This window comes from Manis pentadactyla, chromosome 5 (genome assembly GCF_030020395.1).
Source record: "Manis pentadactyla isolate mManPen7 chromosome 5, mManPen7.hap1, whole genome shotgun sequence".
Taxonomy (NCBI): domain Eukaryota; kingdom Metazoa; phylum Chordata; class Mammalia; order Pholidota; family Manidae; genus Manis; species Manis pentadactyla.
Genome location: NC_080023.1, coordinates 160,540,380 through 160,555,129, shown reverse-complemented (window position 1 = coordinate 160,555,129; position 14,750 = coordinate 160,540,380). Strand labels below are relative to the sequence as shown.

The 14,750-nt window shown below is 41.5% G+C and overlaps 1 long non-coding RNA gene across 1 annotated transcript in view; it reads left to right on the top strand.

Moving 5' to 3' along the window:
• LOC130683895 (uncharacterized) overlaps positions 1–4,126 on the top strand; it is a 30,043-nt gene extending 25,917 nt beyond the window's left edge. Inside the window, exons 3-4 of the long non-coding RNA XR_008997950.1 lie at positions 479–660; positions 1,138–4,126. This is a non-coding gene — a long non-coding RNA (uncharacterized LOC130683895). The remainder of the gene's footprint in view (positions 1–478; positions 661–1,137) is intronic.
• Positions 4,127–14,750: the final 10,624 nt, after the last annotated feature.

The following is a 14,750-nucleotide window of genomic DNA, read 5'->3' as shown; positions in this document are numbered from 1 at the left end:
AGGATAAAGCTTTCATTTTATGGTAACAAATAATAAAATGGTGACAAATAACAAAAGTACTCCTTTTCATAAACCATTCAGTAATTTCAACTAATTTGGGCATAGCACTCTTATGACTGTAACAGTAAGTGACAGTTTTCTTTGGGGAGATTCATTTATCAGGTTTTACCTTGAGGATTTCATTCATTTTATTGAATTTGTAGTTTTCTATCAGTTTACATGTCCTGGGGAAAATGAATATGCTGTAGAGATCATCATAGGAAGTTCTAAAGAAATCACCAGTAAAACCTCCTAGATTCAAAAATGTGCAATAAAGTCATTTTTCTTTGGTTTTTCTCACAACTGTGCATCAGGCTGATGATGGAACCGTGCAGTGGATCTGAGGCCATGAAGGGTTGTCACGCAATACAACTCAGATTCTGACTGAGATTCAGTGAAAAGTATAGTAAATTTCACTTTCTTCTGTTGTTTAAACAAGATGGACACTTCTCTCTTCTGAGTATTGCTGAGTCAGTTGGAGTTCATGACACTTTTTGATACCACTCTGAAGGAGCCAGGGGAGATGCTAAGTCATACAAGGCCTGAACTTACCCTCAATGAGTTAACAGTGCAATTGAAGAAAAGAAGTTACTCTGCATTCACTGTGAGCCAAACATAATGGTAAATATGTTCTATCTAGTGCCTCATTTAACCCTCAACCAGTCATAAGAGAAGTAAGGGTTATTCCTTCTTCTTTGCAGGAGAGAAAGTACACTCTCAGAGAAAGTTGTCCAATATCATTCAATCAGCACATGGTAGACATGAGCCGTAAATACGGGTCTACTGACTCCACACCTGTTATTGTTTCCCCTACACCATCATGTTTCATAAACATACAATTACCAAGCAAATCACTGGCTTAAGTTACTGGTTAAGGGCCTAGAGAACCAGGGGGGCTGTGGGGTGAGCTGGGAGGTGCTCATGAAGAGCCATGTGGCCGCTGTCCTCAGGTTCCCTGGAACATTGCTTTATCGTTCCACTAATTTGTCAACCCTTACTTGCTGATTTGTGACGCTGCTTGTGCTGGTATCTTGGGTGGTTGCCTCTACCTTCCAGTATGCATTAACTATTCGTGTCTTGTCTCTCCTTCCCAGTGAGGTTGTCAACACACAGGGACTTGAGCACAAGACTTTGGAATACATGTCCAGTTCTTTCTCCATCGGGGTAAATCCTGTCTGAAGGCCAGAGTCTGAAGTGACTGGATTCCTTGGAAACATCTGGAGTACTTTCCTAGCCACAAGACACTGGTATACTACAACTTCACATTTGTACTGAAATTCCTTTTTATGTGGAGAAGATTGGTTTTAACCTTCACTCTGCCTTGACTAGGTGAACTTGGGCAAGCCACATGTCTTTTAGAAGCTTCAGTTTCTGGATTTGTAAGTGATGGGTTGATGTTCATACTCTATCAGTCCTTTTCTAGTGGCAGCCTTGTATTTTTCTGGCAAATTCTTTGATATAGAGCTCTGCAGAATTAGGAGAGTATATAAGGATCTCTCGACTCCTCCCACCTCATTCCCTCTAGTTGCCTGTGAGGGTTGCATTCTCTACGGAAGAATTTTAAAGAAATCATACAACTAACTAAAAGCCTACCTTCTTTCTCAAGTCTAAACAACATTAGTGATAAAACCTTATCCCCACCCTGATATAAATAGCCCTGTCCCTCTATTTGTTGATAGGCTAATGCCTTATTCACAGGGCACACTGCTGTTGCTGGTAGACACTGTTATGATCTGTCTTATAAACGAATGGGTTAAAGACACAAAGAAGGCAACTGTCAGAACCCATGCCAAGCAGAAAGGGCCAAGGTTTGGATTTCCTAAATCTTCATCCAGGGCTCTCTACTCCGAGTCATATCTTTTGTGAACTGATCATTCCTACTAATGACAATGACCTTGCCAGCACAGACAGAGGAAAATCCTGGCCTAGAGGACAGCATTTCCTGGCTCTTTCAATAGAAAAGTCTAGAGGTGAGGTCTGGTTTTATAATTTTAAAAAGGCCCTTGAGCTTAGTGTCAGTTTAAACTGTCTCAGTTCCATCAGTTAGAAACTACCCAATAGTGATTTAGGCTTCAGACAGAAGAGAACAGGGTTCAAATTCCAAACCCGGCATATATACATTCACATAACCCTTGAAACCTCTGTAAAATGGGGATAAGATGACTAGAACCAAAATATTGTTGGAGAAAAGGGATGGATAATTTTCATTAAGTCTCTAGTTCAGGGCCTGGACCACAATAACAAATGTTGGTTTTCTGTTTCTGATGCCGTGGTTAAAATTAACAACTGGCTCAGTGCAAGTATTCAAGCCCTAGGAGGGTGAAGGATGCCTCTTGCCCTGGGGTTCAGAGAGGGAGAGAGTTATGGAGGCCTTGGCCTCAGCAGTTCTGTGCATCCATAATTCAACCCACGTGGGTAACTTGGTGTATGGACGCATGCCGTGCTGAGGCTGCAGAGCGTGTGAGCTGGGAGCACGGCTAGGGAGGCCACCTACAATTTTAGCTCCAGCGTGGAATTTCCTGGCTTTGGGGGGTCTGGAGTCCGAATCTTCTCTGGTGCCTGTAGTGCTTCTGTTGCCAGAAGCAGGCGGCAGACGCAGTTTATTTCCACCCGACCGCCCAGGGGGAGGCAGGAACCCTCCTCCGTGGCCCTCTAGCACTCAGTGCTAGCCAGGCTCCTGAGCAAGTTCCAGCAGCTCCTTCCTGTGCAAATGCATGTGGGCTCAAACAATCACATTGCTCATTCAGGCCTGGGTGGAGAACTGTTTGTCTCTGCCTGGGAAAGAGAAGGCAGGGTTCACAGCTTCCCTAATAAAAGGTTAATTATGCTGCCCTTGGGTCCTGAAATCCAGTTAAAGAAATTGTGGCTTCCTCCTACCTTAATTTGTACATGGAGGGAAAAGACCTCATGGCTCCTGAATAACTTATGGTCCCAAGATTACAAGAAATAGAATCCACATCAGGCTAATGAAAGCAAATAAAAAAAAATTTTTTTTTTTGAAGCTCATAGTCGTTAGTTCAGAAAAGTGAAGGGAAAGCTGAACTTCCAGGCTTTAGAAGGACAGAAATAAGGACAACTTGATTCAGGAGCAGGAGCTTCTGGGAAGTCTGAAAAAGTGCCTCTAGAAATAATTAGTTCTAGTGATTTACGACTTCTTTACTTGGCTCAAGAGTCAAATTCCCTCAAAAAGGGAGTCCAACGAGTGAAGAAGTAAGAGCTCCCTCAAATGTGCAAGTCCCAAAATATGATTTGATTGGTGGTTGTTCACCTGATGATCAGACTTAGCACCAATTCACAGTAATCAAACTCATAAACAATTGATGTATAGATCTGACAACATTGAATCAGTTTACAGCATCACCTCTACCTTCCAGGTGAACAGATTACTTCTGTTTTTTATCAAGTATCTCTTCCTCCACTTCTTTCCTGGTGTCAGCACTCAATGAAAACTGAGTTAGGCATTAAAAAGTTCACTGAACTTGGGGATAGGTGATCTTAAGGGGTAATTTTATCCAGTCTGGGGAATAATTCTGACCATCTGGCTTCTTTGTTCCATTTTTTTCAAGGATCCATTCATGTTACTCCTCATTGCCACCCCATCCACTCAACAGACATGATGTCACTTGGGTGCCTGAATTTCTAGGCTGGAGGGCTCACTCAGGCTACCCCAATGGGATGCACAGTCTATTCATGTCACCTTATGAGAGGGTTTTTGCCTCTCCTTATAACTGGAAAATGTCTTTGTTAACACAGTTATTCTTTCCTGAGCTAATAGTGTGCAGAGAGACATCTGTGTAGTTGGAAGCCTTCAAGGAGGGTTTTAGAAACTATCTGTAGCCAATAGTTTACTGATAGAGGGTGGAGAATAATATAGCACAACAGAAAAAAACAAAATGTGTCATTGTTATAACACTTCACGGTGTTGTCTTAGTAAATCATACACTCCACCCAGTCCAACATCAGAACAAAATAAAATAAAAAACAAAATGAAAAGATCTCTTCCCAGCCATTATTCTTAAACACATATCAAAGACAACAATTAAGAATGGTGTCGTCCTTCAAAAGGAATAAAGACTATTGATTTGGACCAGTGTGTATATTTTGAAATTGTGCTTGGTTGTGTGAACCAGTTAGCTCCTCACATATTTACTCATTCAAATCAGCTTGAGATTGCTTCAAGAACTGCAAGACTATTAAAAACGCATTGATAATATGTAAAAGAGACATTTGTGCAGGTTAAGTTAAACAGGAAACATAAGGCCTTAGGCTGTGTCTGGTTCTGTGTGATGCCAGGAGAGTAGATATTTCCGAATATAGACAGATTATGCGACACCTTAAATCCTGTTGAATTAAATAATGCCCCCCTCTGTAAATCAGAGTTCAGACTTCTAGCAATCCCAAACATCCAGATGAGAGCACAGGTAAATAATTTAGGAGATAGACACAGATGGAAGCACGTCAGTGATGAGTGTCCACAGGTCAGCAGTGGGGATATTAGCTCTTGTGGAGCAGCATACCTGGGCACCGTGAAGAAACTGGAAGAAGATGGTATGAGAGAACATTATATGAAGTAACTGTGTCCTAGGAATAAAATTCATCTCTCCAGGGAGTTCTCAGCAGGTTAACTTGAGGAAGATGGCAGTGGCTGCTTCAAGCTCTGGACACCCACTGACCTTTTCTCTCCCTTGTTGGTCTTGATGCTGTTCAGTTGTGTTGTTTGAGGCCCAAGGCAGTGGATCACAATCATAACGCCACCGGTTCAAGGAGGTCTCTGTTGCACCGTGATTTAGGAAGATTGGGAATAAGCGAAATCGTACTGATGTCTCGGAGGACTTCAACATGTTTTAGGATGTCTTATAGTAAGAGCACACACACCAGCCCATATTTGTCATCTGGGGGTGCATAGTGGCAAGTTTAATCCTTTATCCTGTGGGAACATACACCATCCTAATGCTGCACAGATGAGACCCAGTGCATGTCTGTTTGTTCCAGAGGAATAATTCAAAGATGAGAAAGCCAAGCTTTCTCAAGCACAAAGAAAACTAATAAGTGATACAAATACTCACAAAGGCAAATCTGTGGGGAAAGAACAACTAAATCGTTCTTTGATGAGAGCTCCATAATTTTTCTGGAGAGGATATGCTGCTATCAATTTATTAGAAATGTTGTTCTTGAGAAGAAGGTAACATGAAGAATAATGCTGCAGCTGTATCCTCGGAAGTGAGTGTGAATGGTCGGCAAAGAACCAGCGTCCCTGTCCCCACACATCAGCCTGGCATACGTTTTATTGAAGCACCATAACTAAAGAGAATAATCAAAGTAGCTGTGGAGGTTAAGCCAAGAGTATAATGGAGAAGATAATGGGGAACTTAACAGAGTTAAAGCAAAATCGTGGCAGGAACATTGGAGGGAGAGTGGAACGGAAGGGAAGGAGGAGTGTGAATTTGAAATCAGCCAGGCAGAGCAAATGTGATTCAGGTCTGCTTTCAGAGAGAGTTTCATGACTGGGGCTTGGTTACAACCCTCTTCCTATCATTTAGAGGGAGGAAACCAAGAACTAGGCATAGAGGGACGGGAGCTGTGCTATATGCATGACAGCTGCTGAAGGACAGGAGTTTGGGTGTATTTTCATGCATGGAGTATTTGTTGCTGGTGTGTTCAAATGTTATCACAAATCAGTTAAGTTTCTTTCTTCTGTGTGGAGGTGAAAGGGGCTACCATCTCAGGTCTCTTCTTAACTCCAGGTGGTCAGTGAGCTACTGAAGGGTGACTTGAATTTATACCCTTGCTGAGCCTTACAGAGAACTGCCTTCATTGGTAAACTAAATTTAGTTCTGTAATTAGTGATATGAAAGATTGGACTTGCCCCATTCTAGTTGCCATGTCTTTACTTCCTGATGAAGGAGCATGAATTATGTCTTGCGTGCTCAAAGACAGACTTCTCTGTAGGGTCCTGTTGCAGTTTTGTACTATGAAGGAATGTCTACTCATAGCCATAGATTTACAGAAGAGAGATTTCTTCACTATCAGGTGGCCCAAACTCTGGAACTGGAGAAAGATGCTCCTTCTTACATCATTACCTCTTGATGTACAAGTGAGACAGGTGAATGGTAACTGAGGACCAAAGGGGAGATATGCTTGGCAACTTGAAAGACACTGAACAAAAGGGGCATTTCTGCAAAGTGAAGACACCACAAGGGGCAGGGAAGCCACTTCTCTGGCCCAAATGATGCATTCTTGTTAAGAGATAGCCACATGACCCTTTACTTTCATGAGAAAGAGAAAGATTATTGGAAAGACATTTCAAGAGCATTGGCCTTTTAAGAAAGATCTAAGGCAGAGAGGGCATACAGATTTTATCTCCCAGGAGAATCCAGAGGATCCATAGGAATTATCTGGAGCCAAAGAAAGAGGGAGATTATTCTGTGATCGATTAGCACTGCCTGGCTGAATGTGAACTCAGTGTCCTGCTACATGGCTTCTGTATGTGTGGCTCCTAGATCCCACTGAACCTGAGGGCCACTCTGAAGAACATTAGCCCTTAAGAAGTGTAGAACAAGATAGGAAAGGAAAGGACAAAGACACTAACGTACTGAGGCTCTGCCAAATCTGGTCGTGGTTTCTTCCACGTGTTAAACAGTCTCTTTTATATGCAAAGGTAGATCTCTCTGTTTTAAGAAAAGTAGGGAGTTGGGGGCTGAGAAAGAAAAAAGAGTCCATTTGGGCTGCTATAACAAAATACAAGCCTGGGTAACTTCTGTTGTTCATCACAGAAATTTCTCTCTCACAGTTCTGAAGGCTGGAAGTCAGAGATCAGCCTGCCGGCTTGCTTGGGTTCCAGTGAGGCCCTTTGACATTGAGGTGCAGGCTGCCTTCACACCGTGTCCCCTCTGGGCTCTATTAGAAGGGTGCTAATCCTATTCCTGAGGACTCCATCCTCACCACCTAATCACCTCCCAAAACCCCACCTCCTAATACCATCACCTCTGGCATTAGAGTTTTAGCATATGAATTTGGGAGAGACACAAACATTGGGACCCCAGTAAATGCCTACTGATTCTCTCCTCTGGGACAGATTCTGGATGGAGACTGGGATAACTTATTTAGCCCCCCAAAAGAGAAAAAGCCTTAACTTTTTATTTAATTATTATTTTTTTTAATTTTAAGTTTCTATTCAGTGGAAAGGCTCAGTTGCTGTTATGGGGAATTTTATGTAGAATACTTGATGCCCAGCAGGTGGCCCTGAGAGGGGCTGACGGGGCAGATGCCTAGCTATTGTGAAGAGTTTTTCACTTTTAACCCCAAAGCTGGGTGTTGCATCCACACACTGAGAAGCCATCTGCTCTTCTCCTTCCTGTTTGCGCATCTTGCTCGCCGTCAGCAGGCAGAAGGGGTCAAAGGACGCACAGAGGCCGGGAGGCTGATCCTGGACGCTAAGGAGCGCCCACCCCGCGTTTGATTTCAGAGCCGTTTCTGTGGGTTAATGAAGATGTAAGCCCCAGCCTCAGCCACGCTATGTAAAAGAACTACTTACTGCCTGTTCCATCTCACTGACTTTTATGGTGATACTTAAACCAAAATGGTGAACTATTACACTTCATAGCCTGCAAATAAAAGCAGGATGTTAAAAAGTAGGGGCCGTAACCCCGATCGGATTGACATGGTTTGTAATCTTGCGACGCATGTGTTGGGCTCTCCGGGGCCAGGGCCCAGGGCGCTGGGTCAGAGCCAGACAAGGAATCCCTGGGCTTGCCGGCTCGTGGGAAGCGAGCATCCCTTAGGAATGGCGTGGTGAGGGGCATAAAGCAGCGTTAAATCAAAGACGGTTGACAGGAGGGGTGGGGACGGAAATAAACAAGGGGCGGGACACTTTTGCAAGGCGGTGTGTACAAATCCTGCCTTCCAAGCCGTGCTGGAGAGACCCTCTACCCAGGACCCTGCTTTCCTCAGAGAGTGTTCTTGTCCCTCCGCAGAAGCCAGGGGGCCACGCAGAGCCTCAGCCCCAGGCCCAGGCTGCGCATCAGCATCAAGGCAGCTGGTGCTGATGCTTGAAAACCATCTCCTCTTTAGTGATAGATCATATTAAATTAAAGGGACTGGGGGTTTTGTTTGCTTATTTAAGTGAAAGTTACAGGGGCGCACAGCAAAAATTCAAATAGAATTTGCCTTAGTTTGGGTTCTCCCCAAAGCAGATGAAACAAGGATACAGAGGCAGGCAGCTCATTCGGGAGGTGACCCCAGGAAGCACGTGGGGAAGTGGGTCACAGGCCCCCAGGGACCCGGGAGAGACTGTAAAGAACACACCTCAGAGAAGTCAGGGAATTTATCCACAACTGCTCTTCCTCATTGGCTGAGGTGCTTCCAAGGTGCTTCTGACCTGCACCAAGCCCGCAGAGCAAGAGAAATCCTGGGAGAGATGGAGAGACACGCAGAGAGAGAGACAGAAGAGAATACTGAGGTCTGAAGCCAAAGGCATATATACGTGGGATCCGTAGACAAAGCTGTAGGTAATCTTTGGCGTGGGCTGAGGAATATGAACAGGCTAGAACAACACCTACTATGGCACTAAGTAAAGTAAGAAAGGAAACAGGATTATTCTGTCTTCTTGTCAAATGAACTCAATTCCCATTTTCCCAGTATGAACTACCTGTAATGGCTTCTAATGTATCTTTTCATGGAAATGCTCTCTCTCTCTATATATGTGTGTAACATATTTGTAGTATATATATATATTCTATGTGTATACATACATTACATATGTATATATATTCATACAACTTCTTCAAAAAATACATAACACCTCGTTTTTATGATAGTTACACAGTATTCCATAGAAAGGGTATCACACAATTTTTTTTTTGTGGTCTATTTTAATAAACTAGAATGAAACCAACTCATGAAATGTATAATAAAATATAATTTAACATGTTTATGTTTACATATTTTCAACTATGTAGCAGCTCAGAGCTGAGTTCTGTACTTCTCATCCATTTGCTACCTACATGACCCAGGATAAATCACAAAACTCTCTGAGCTTTATTCTTATCTGGAGAATCCAAATACACAGGGAACGTCTCTAAAATTTTTTGTGGAGAGGATCAAGTTAGATTATTTGTGGAAAGAGCTCAGCATATTTGAAATACTCCATAAACATTAGCTGTTAGTATATATATATATATATATATATATTCCCAAAACAGAAAAAAAAAATCCTTTGTCAGGCCATGTGTGTTAAAGAAAATAGGGGAAAGAATCAGGCATCACAACCACATAAGCTGTGCCCCAGTTTTAAGAAGTTTTTGATGTAGCCGTCCAGTTTTCTCAGCACCATTTATTGAAGACACTGTCTTTTCCCCATTGTATATTCTTGCCTCATATGTCAACTATATTTCAATAAATAAGTAAATATATAAAATTCCCAATAAGAAAAAAAGAAAATTCTGAGGACAGATGAATGAACACTCAGAATTGTCATGAGATGAAGGTGAATATACAGTTTATTTTATGAAGAAAAAAAGACATATTTAACTGTATGAACTTCATGTTACCGAAGCCCTGATCAGTAGAAGAGCAACAGCATCAGGTGCTGTCAGTGTTATGTCAGTTAATTCAGATGGAAGCTGATAGTTGCCTTCAGCTGTCTCTCTGTGCTTGCGATGCTCCTTGGTTGAGAGGCATCCAATTCCCATCCTCTTGTGTCTGGACTGGCCCTAGTGATCTTCTGGACCGCCGGAAGGTAGTGGGAGCAACTTTCTGGGACTTCTAAGACTCTAAGAAACCCTAGCACTAACTGGTGAGTCCTTTGGAATACTCACACTGGGAGGAGCCAGCCATCCTGGGAGAAGTCTGACTGTTCTGGGCCCTCATGCTGGTCCCATGGTGGGACTGTTTAGAGAAAGATGCCTGACCTGCACCCAATCATTTTAGCTGGCCCAGTGACCCTAGACCAAGATTCAGACATTTGAATAAGGAAGCATCTGGGTATCTCCAGGCCCGGCCGTATTTGATTACATCTGCTCCAGAGACTCTAAGTAAGAACTCTCAGCTGAGGAGTTAAAACACCAGAACCGCACAAAATAATACAGGCATAGAGTTTAGAAGTGCTTTGTGACAAAGCAAAAGATCTCTGGACTCGGCACATAGATGAAAATGAGAAAGGAAGGCACCCGGGCTTCTGCCTTCCTTGCCATCCTACTCATTTTTCGATCTTTTTTCCTCCACCAATTATTTAGCAATTTTTGATGCAGTCTGGAGAATATAGCTGCCTTCCATACTGCTAGTTTGTAGGTTTGCAAAATAATCAGAAGCTGGGTCTCTTACATGTTAATGCAAATACTACAAATTCCACTATAACTCTTTGTTCAGAGGAATTTATACCAGAGTAAACAATCCTGTTACATAATTCAAAGGAAGTAGATATTAGAGTTCTTACAATTAATATATTTATACTGTTTGTAGCAATGAAATCTTATAACAAAGGAGATGTTTTCAAATATCCATTTAAAACACTTTCTCCATAGCCCTTACATTTACCTAACAGATACTTTGTTCCTCATTTTACAAAAGTCACCTGAACCTGGATGTGGACATTATATTTATTATTAGCATCATTGTTATTATTATTGTTTAATAATCTGATGCGTGACGAGAAGCATTGCTGTGGCAGGAAAAAAATGTTCAGGAAACTGGGAACACTGTCATTTTATAAAAGAAAAATTAATAACCTTAAGTCTAGCAGCTCTTTTAAGTTCTTCACTATAAAAGTTACTTTTTACTGTTACTCTCTATCTCATTGTAAAGATAAGTATTCTTTTGTGCTTTAAAGATCTTTTCTTTTATAAAATTCAGCATGTTGATGACAACATGTAAACATTTTTGCATACCTTTGGCTTCAGCATTTTGTTGCTGTGGTGACAGACATAATGATCTAGTCTGTGAATTTCATGTCCAGAACTATCTTTGCAATCTTCTTAGAATTAAAAAAAAAATAAATCCCAATCAATCACTCTATCAACAGACCCACTTACGGTTATTCCATAAAATATTGGGTTCATAACACTCATTTATTGCTGAAATACTTTTTCTCCATGATGTATATATATTTTTTGTCAGTTAAATTTTTTAATTAAAATAAGGTATCTATTCCATTATTATTCTAATGTATATATATATTATTTTAAAGCTACAGGTGTTGATTGCCATCCATGATGTATATTTTTTAGTGTTAAAAAAAGTTCATTCTCTATTTCATGTGGCAAATTCCACAAGGAAAGAAATGTTAGAAACATCTGTACTTTCATCAAACTGTATAGCAAACCTAACACACTGTGTAATTTCTTTTAACACTTGACTCTTCAAATCTTTAGCAAGGTTTTCTCTGTGTCTTCTGACAGAATTTGCTGACAAAGGAATACATTTTATTTGTTGCCATATTGTTTTCTATGCTATAGATTATTTCAGCTGTTTTTCTTGTGTTGGAAAGATTGAGTACTTTCCCCTATGACTTTTTTTTTTGGCTTGCTAATAAGCAGTAAAACTCAAAATAGGCTTCTAAACATTTAACGATAAGTTTAGTGAAATTTGTTAAGTATTTCATTGGGTATTGCATGACTTCAAACATGGCTGAAAATATTATAGTCTTGTGTCCATGTTCTGGATGCTTAGTATCCAAATGTCTTGAGAATTGTACCCAATTGTGCCAGCTTTCTAGGTCATCTTGTAGGTCACGGATTAAAATGGAACAACGCGAGGTTTACAGAGGCCAGGGGAGGGGCAGTTACAATAATCCATGCAGAGCTGACAGAATTAAAATTGAGAGAGAAGCCCTGATAGTTCCAGATAGTGTTATGTAAATTGTATTTGATAATAATAATAATTCCTGTCATCTTAAAAAAGGCGTTTTTGAGATTACAAGAAATAAATACGTACAAGTCATTCAAATCTTTACTCACTTTGGGATTATAAAGAAGAAAACAAATAGGCGAAGGATATTAAGTTCTTTACTGAGGCCTCTGTAGAGCATGACAAAGTGAAAGAAGCTGTAACACATACAGGAAAAGCTGTTACAATTCTGTTTCCCTTTACCTAACATTTTTGTTATTTCCCTGTCCATGGCAGTTGCTCTTTCACAAACTGCTCCTCTCACAAATATCTGAACTCCTCGAAAAAGCCGGCGGGTAGCACAGAGGGCCCTCGTACCCGAAAGTGTCCTTATCCTTTCCTGTTGGCCTGTTGTCATCTCTTCTCTGGGTTTCCCTTCTTACTTGAGCGTCTACCCTGCTGTCCTTCAGCGAATGTTCTCCTCTAACCTGACTAGGACCCAGGAAGGAGAAGGTGACAGGGACGATGCCCGGATCCCCCTTAATGAGCAGGGCATGGAAGGAGGCTGGGCAGCGGCTTGTGCTATTTTATTTTCCTTTGCCTTATAATAAACAGCATGCGGCCTTGAAGGTCAGACCCTTGATCCTTCCCAGGGAAGGAGCCTGTGATTTCAGGAGCTGTGGGAGGGAGGACCAGGGGTGAGCATGAAGAGGGGCCGGAGGGCGGCGGCCTTGGGCGAAGGAGGTGAGCACGTGACTTCAAGAATTCCATCAGTTACGTCTTTCGGGGATGGAAATAATGCTTGACAAATGAATGTAACCCCGACTCTTTATCCTCTCTCCACCCTTCCTCTCTCCCCCAACCTCTCTCTGTCTCTTTCTCTTTCTCAATGTCTGTCTCCTCCTCTTTTCCTCATGGAGCAAAAGGATCATAACGGCGGGAGTTGCAGGGAGGGTACAGAGAGCTACAAGTTTGACACTGTGTGTGGTTTGTTGTCTGACTCCCATGCTTGGACATCAGCTGTATGGACAGAGATGTGCTTTGTTCATACTCATATTCCTGGTGCCCAGTAGTCGTGGTACACAGAAATGTAGATTCCTCCTTCACAGATTTCTTCACTTTCAAAATTTCTTATATTCTTATGAATATAGAAATGTATAAAATTTTGTTTTCTATTGTGTACTATAAATGAATGAATGAAAGAAAGAAAGAAAGAAAGAAAGAAAGAAAGAAAGAAAGAAAGAAAGAAAGAAAGAAAGAAAGAAAGAAAGAAAGAAAAGACATCCAAATGTCTCTTCAAAGGTACCTGGCTGCTCCATCTGTTGGCTTACAGCCAGAAGGAATAGTTCATTTTTCAACCCCAGCCCTCTATGCACACACCTTAGACCCCATCAACATCCATCCATCCAGTCCTATCTGCTCATCCATCCGCACTTTTTTCTACCTGATGATCACTTTCATCTAGTAGGTTATATTTCAAGTTTTGCCAACCTTGCTTCTTATTTCTAATCCATGTCCCCTCTCTTCCTCTCTCTTCATTTCTTTTCAGGTTAATTTATCTGATTATATGCAATGTACTGCAGCCATGTTAAGATACCAACTGAGTTTCCACTTGGAGGCTTGGAGGAAAGATTACCATTAAAACGTGACTTCCATCCACTCAGCTGAAATTACTATTGATTGCCAAAGAAAAATATTTGTGCTGTGAAGCTGGGAGCTATGATGTTGAACCATATTAACATAATGTTAGCATAGCTACGGGTGTTTAGTAGCACGCAATCAGATTTGAAATGAACGTTGATTATAGATGGAGATTAATGTTCACATATTCATGGGAACACAATGAGAAGAGCAATTTCCTTTCTACTACAGATCAATGGTTTCCCCATTCAATTATACAGCTGTAATAATTGCATTATGCTGAAATATTTCTTAATGGCTAATTTCTTTCCTTTTGTGTGTGTGTGTATGAGATCTTTTGTCAGTGAAAGCTTCTGCAGCCCGAGGACAGCATAAGATGTTTTAATCACTGGTGTTGTTTTGCAAGCTTTGACCAAGCCAGTAATTTCTCCCTTTTCCTCTTCTTTGCTATCCTCTCTTATTATCACCCAGAATCACTTCCTGGATGATTGAAACATAGGGCCTTGCCTCCTGTCTTTTCTTTTCTTGTTCAGTTAGTGAAGACAGAACTAAGAAGCAGGGCCACGGATCGCTTGGTCCCTTCTGCACATTTTCTGGGAGGGAAAGTGATAAAGACTCAAAACATTATGCATAGGGTGCCCCTCCCTCAAAGTCTCGTGTGTGTGTGTGTGTGTGTGTGTGTGTGTGTGTGTGTGTGTGTGTGTCTTCTCCAGTACTCAAAAGCACACCTCTGAGAACTATTGGAACATCAATGTTTGTATTGTAAAGATAAAGTACTGATAAGACTATGAGCTCACCTTTTGTTTCTATGATACTTATGTCCTTCTGCTTCCCTGGACATGATCTCAGAGGAAGGCGGGCTGGTGCTTTCTTCTGTAGATGAGCACTGTCTTATGGCAGAGGAGTGATGCCCTGGTTCCCTGCTCTTCTCAAGATGTAGGGGATTTTTTTCTGAGAATAAGGATACAGGCTGGGCTTTTTCCCATCTGGTTTCTTTCATCCTTGTGCTTAACCTTTGCTCAAAATAGTTGAACAGATAGTGTGGCACAGTAGAAAGAAAGCAAAATGTAAAGATCTGCCTATAAATGGAGATTTGGAGGGACCAGTCCATTGTGTGCCCTTAGGCAAGTCATCGACAATTCATGACCTCAATTGTTCCCCACTGGAAAATGGAAAATTCAATGCCTAACTCCTAAGGTCATGGTGAAGAAGAAATGAAATTGAACTTGAGCTTTGGGGAGTGTAGCAGA